Source organism: Osmerus mordax, chromosome 4 (assembly GCF_038355195.1).
Source record: "Osmerus mordax isolate fOsmMor3 chromosome 4, fOsmMor3.pri, whole genome shotgun sequence".
NCBI classification, from domain to species: domain Eukaryota; kingdom Metazoa; phylum Chordata; class Actinopteri; order Osmeriformes; family Osmeridae; genus Osmerus; species Osmerus mordax.
In genome coordinates, this window is record NC_090053.1 from 8,071,762 (window position 1) to 8,077,784 (window position 6,023).

Genomic DNA, 6,023 nt, shown 5'->3' on the forward strand with positions numbered 1-6,023 from the left:
ATTTGATACATGTAAATCTGTTACAGACAGCGAACACGCAGAGTTTAAGCCCTTAGATGCAATACATAATTAGCCTCCGTTTGAAAACAAGCCGGCAAGCTTATATTTCAAAACAAATAAATGAGCCCCTAGTCTTAGATGGGACGACAGTGTGCCAGCCTCAATGAATGTCTCAGCCTATGGGCCAGTATAGCTACACTGCTACATTAACCTAATGTACATTGTCCCTATTGTCTGTTCTGTGACACTGTGTGTGTGTGTGTGTGTGTGCGTGTGTGCGCAGCTGTAAAAAGCTAGGAGACTGGGACCAGGAAATGCTACGTGGCAATCAATGAGCTATGCTGTGGAGTTGACATTTCCTTCTCTGTGTGAGGGAAGACCGTGCCTGTGGTATAAGGGTGTGTGTGTGTGTGTGTGTGTGCGCAGGCCCATGTGTGTCACATGGCCTGAATTAAAGTGGATGGTGGTTAAAGTGGATTAACGTTATTGCTGCAGCTTCAACCAACAACTAAGGCCAGTGTTTTTCCTTAAGAGAAGAATCTCTGTGTATCCAATCAAGAGGTTGTGCGGTTGGCCATAGGGAATGCACTAGTACCAAACCAGACAGCAGCTCTGTCGCAGTAAACCTGACCTCTCTGGACTGCCTTCATAAAGCTAGGGAAACACACTTTCTGGTGAACTGCACACACACACACACATGCACACACACACACACATCATCATCAACACACACTGCATTTACGTGAACATATGTACACCTCATTCGTGAAATAGTTTCCCGAAGCTTGGTTCAGAAGTGAAGACTTCTCTTTCAGGCACCGTTGAACTGGAGCTTATTTCTGCGGGCCAATATTGACTGTGTCACAGTCTGGGGTTCAGCCAGCCAGCCCGCCCGCCCGCCAGCCAGGGTCCCTGGGGAGAGAGGAGGGTGCCAGGGTGGTAGGACAAGGAAGGTGACACGGGAACGGGGCCATTTGATTTCCGCTGCACGTGATTCATACTCCCATCTAGTCTTCTCAGAGTGATGACCCAGTCTGATGCAGACACTCCTGGCAGTGAACTCAGACACTCTGCTCCCCCCTCTCCCCCTTCCCCCCTCCTGTCAGAATAACAGAGAGGGGAGACGGAGAACTCTGCAGAGAATTCTGGCGGATAAGTGAGTCTTCTGCAGAGGGGCAGCGAGATGTACAGAAGGAGTTAGGTGTGGAGGAGAGGGGGGCGGCAGAGAGAGAGAGAGAGAGCGAGAGACGGAAAAGAGAGGTGGAGAGGCACTCGAGCTGGCTCAAGGTTTCTGTTGTTGTCTTTAAATGACCTGCATGACCTTTCCGCCTGACAGGCAGTGCCTTCATAAGCGAGGACGATGTCACCAGCTCCGACTCGCCCCGCATTTGCTGCCTCTCTCTTCACCCAGCGCCATTAGCTAGCTCTCTGCACACAGCACCCCGAGCCTCACTCTGAGGCCCAGGAGGATAATTAAGCCTGCTTACCTGCACGTCACCTGCTGTGTGTGTGTGTGTGTGTGTGTGTGTGCGCGCGCGTGCGTACTGGGCCAGCGTTCCTGGGGCGCCAGCACTCGGCAGGGGCGCCAGTGGAAGAAAACCCCCAGGATTCCCTCATCGATCCCTGAACACACACCTGAACACGCTTTCTAAGACTTGACGACTGTCGTACACGGACAAGAGCTTGCCCACGCTCACCATATCACATGGATCCGTTTTCATTTCAAAAGGCACCTGTGGGCGAGAGAAAGGCTTCGGTACACACACACACACACTTACACACAGCACACCTGACTGGTCTTGGGAACTTGCCTGCCTGTCTCACTGTCTACCTGCCTCCTTGCCTGCCTGCCAGCCTCTCCACCTGTCTGTCTCCCCCAGTTGTCTGTCTCTTTGTCTACTTGTCTCCCTGCCTCCCTACATAATCCTACATCTGGACAGCATCTGTGCACCCTGCCTGTTTGTCTCTCTGTACTCCCTGCCTGTCTGCCTGCCTGCCTGCCTGTCTGCCTGTCTGCCTGTCTGCCTGTCTGTCTGCCTGTCTGTCTGTCTGTCTGTCTGTCTGTCTGCCTGTCTGTCTGTCTGCCTGTCTGCCTGTCTGTCTGTCTGCCTGTCTGCCTGCCTCCCTACAGACTCCTGCATCCCCAGGAGACTCCACCATCCTGCTGTGTCGGCTGTTCTCTCTCCTCGCACGCATCCATCCTCAGCAGGCAGGCCGGCCTGCTCCCCCGCCCCCTCCCCCCGCCCCCTTCCCCCCCCTCTCCTCCCTCGCTCCGCTGGTCTTGTGAAGGTGAGACGGTCCCCAGTGGCACGACTGTACAAATTGAAACGCTTCCCTTTCAAACGGACGCCAGTCTCCCGTGAATAGGAGCTCCGCAAGCCAAGGACGGCCTTCCGCTCCTCTCTCCTGACTCATCGTCTCTCCCTCTTTCTCTCTCGGCTTCTGCATGCCGGAGTTCACACTCTGGAGATGCTCGCCCGTCTGTGTCGTCCTCCAGCCTGACCCGCTGACCAGCCTGAATGAGACAGCCCCAGCCAGACCCCTCCCTCCCTGGCGAGCTGCCTGCCTCGTGCGTGCAGGCCTCTGTCCTTGGCCAGGGCCCAGGGACGGGGTAGCACCGAGGGTGCCCGGGGAACATGGAGGTCAGGGGGAAGAGAGAGAGAGCAGCTGTCTCCCCTTCAGGATCGTGGTCAGTGAGGTCATCGATCACTGTTCCTCCATCCTTTAGAAAAACTATTTTTCCTCCCTTTTTCCTTTTATTTTCTATTTTTTTTACCATTCCCGCATGAGTAACAAACGATGGCGGGCGCGTGACTGATGGCTGGCGGTGGCCGCTTGCTCTCTAATGGACGTGTCTAATTATTGGAGATGGATGGGTCCGCTCCCAGGCGTTGCGTAACTGATGTCTTTGTCTGTGGAGGTGTGGGACCGTGTATCCCGAGGACACTGCTCTGTTCACTGCTGAAGGACGGGGGGGGGGCTTCTTTCTGTCCGCAGGTGATGGAATACGTGTGTGTGTGTGTGTCTCCGTAGGCACCCGGACACACATGGGGATGTGCCTGTCACAGATTTGCCGTGACGTAGGCAAACAGGTGTGTGTGTGTGTGTCGTGTGTTTGTGTTTCGCCCTCCATTTCTAACTCCCGTCCCCTCCCACTGTCTGTGTGTCCGCAGGTGTTTGGAGATTACTATCATTTCCGGCATCACTCGGTCGCCAAGAGGTCCTTGTCGGGCCACACGAGGACCCACGCTCTCCTCCAGAAGGAACCACAGGTGGGTCCCTCTCCGCACACTTTCACCCCGAGCCCCTCACGCCCTGGGCGGTCCACCCGCCAAGTCGGCCTCCCCCGCCTGGTACACAGGCACCGACGACGACTCTCCTGTCTGTCACGAGCCGACAAGCCAGCTGTGTTCCACAGTAGGAAGAAAGCGTGGCTGTCAACGGAAGCAGAACCATCCGGAATGGTTTGACACTTTTGTCAGGATACGTTGTGTTGTTCACTGCACACACACGCCCCCCCTTCCCCTCCTACTCCTGTCCCCTCCCCCGTCCCCCAGCTTCTGCTCTTGGGTGTGTGGGTTCTGACGAGGCGCGTGGCGCGGAGCGCCTGCAACACCTGCAGCGACGTTTATCTGTCTGTTCGTCTTGTCATGTTCGGTCTCATCCAGAGCTTTGTCTTCTTATCCAAAAGTTAATGAGATTATAATTCGACGGGAAACGTTCTCCCATCTGTCTCCCAAGGACGTTTTCATTCATGGAAAGTCGGCTTCGTTTACCGAAGGCAGCTGGTGGCAGGCGAGCACTTAGCTCAGCCCCGCTAACTGGATCTCTGCTAGGGCTGGGCTGCTCGTCTCGTTAGCGGCGGCCTGCCTAGCGCACCGTACGGTACGGCTCCTGCAGAGGACTCTGCGGCTCCACAACACACGGAAAGATGTTCCTGGATGAGCAGGAACGTGGGAGGGGAGGGTGGGGGGGTGACCTTGTAGCATGGGGGCGGGCACAGAGGGTACAGTGGGGGAGAGAGCGAGAGCGAGTGGAGAACCGACAGAACCATCTGCCCGCATTCCCTGCCAGAGCTGCGCTGGGGCCGCTGGGCTGGGTCAGACAGAGATCTCCCTGTATAAGGGCTAGCTCCAGTCCAGCTGGCTCCAGACCAGAACCACCCTCCACCCCTCCGAGTCCTCATTTGAGAGGTTTAGAAGGAACCAAGGTCAGAATGTCAGTGCCTCTTCGAGTCAGTCAATCCAGGAAGTGAAAATGCTTCTCAATGGAAGGATCCTAATGCAGGAAGGCAGAGGGTTAGCATCCGAGGCTAGGCCTTTGCCTGCCTGTGTTAACAGGCTGTGATGGAGCCCCAGGCTAGCGTGGGTGGCTAGCAAGCTAGCTGAGGTTTAGCTTCTCCAGGGGGAGCCCTGCTATGACAGACCCTGCTGCCTGGGGCAAGGCATGTCCATCGGCTGGGTGGGTGTGTGTGTAGGATTGCATGTTATAGTGAGGGAACAGTGGCGTCGATTTCAGTGAAAGCTTCCTAATGAAAACAAGTGGAAATGACCTTCATCTTTCTTACTGACCTCTAACGCTCCCGCAGTAGCTAAATAAACACAATGTGGAATTACCTGGAGATTAAATGCACACAACGTCTGCTGAGCGCAGCATAACCCCTTTTTTTAAATACCTTCTTTTTTTTGCACGCGTATAGAGAAGAATGGCAGGATTTGGATTAGGTAAATGAGTCTGTTAAGCTTCATCTTTTCCCGCTCTGTGGTAATCCTGGGCCTGTCTCTCACATTGTTGCCATTGTCTGGTCCCTCCGCCAGCCTGTCCTCTGTGCGCCTGGCTAACTCTCAGCTCACCGCTATCTCCCCCGACTGATCATTCCAGTGGAACCATGACATTGGCAGCTGCATTCAAGCCCCCCCGTCATGAAACCCCTGGCTGTTTGTCCTCCACCTCCTCCTCACTTTCTCCTCTCCTCAGGGTCCCTAGGAGGGAAAGAAATGGACAGGTTGGTTTGTTTGTTTGGGAGGGGAGGCGGGTTTGTTCTTAGTTTTTAACGGCAAACCAGTGTTGCTGGTTGTTTTTGTTTGCTTGTTGTGGGGACTGCAGCCTCCTCTCTCTCCCTCTCTCCCTCTCTCTCCTGCCACTCTCTTGTGTTTTTTTTTGATCTTGCTTGCTTTCTCTCTCTCATTCAATATGGCTCTCCCTCTCTCCCTGTCCTTCTGTCTCTCTCCCCTTTCTCTCTGTCGCTTCATCTCGCCTGATTTCACCCTCATTCAATATTTCTCAGTCTCTCCTCCTCTCTCCCTGTCTCTCTGCGGTGTCAGCGAGTCAGTCAGGTGCAGAGGCAGTGCGGGGTGTCTGGAGGCGCGCAGGCCTTATGGTTTATGGATCCGTCCCGTCCCTAAGCCAGCGGGCAGAGAGCGGATAAGAGAGACTCCCTGTCTGCCTGTGCTCTCTGTGTCAACATGGCTGCCGTATTAGACACAATGGGAACTGTCTTTCTCCTCAGACGGGTATAGTCCCTCAGGACCGAGACAGTGTCACGTACGTCTAGCTCTAGGCTTGACTACCAAGCGGCTTTCACGACCAGACTTACTAAAGGGCTAGAGTCATCGCTCGTGTGTTTATTGGGAGAGTTACCTGTCCGTGTCCTTGTTACTCCGTCTTGGTTTGGTCCGCGATCTGTCTGTCTGGATAGACCGGAGCCCTAAACCGTGTTGACGCGGTCATCTTGGTCAGACTTCACACGCGAGCATGCACAGCACGTGAGGAATGACATGAGTCAAACAAGTCTCCCTGCTCTCTGTTGCTGTGTTAGTAATCGAGCTCAGCTGTCTGCGGTCTGGTAGACACGGGGGGGCCAACCGCTGGTACAAGAGCGTGGGCGCGCACATCAAAGGACTGTGTGGGCGGGCGCATGTACATGGCTCTTTTTCCCCCCTCATTATCAGTGCTAACGTGTGTGTGTGTGTGTGTGTGTGTATTTCCTCTCCAGGTGCAGTGGACGCAGCAACAGGTGGCGA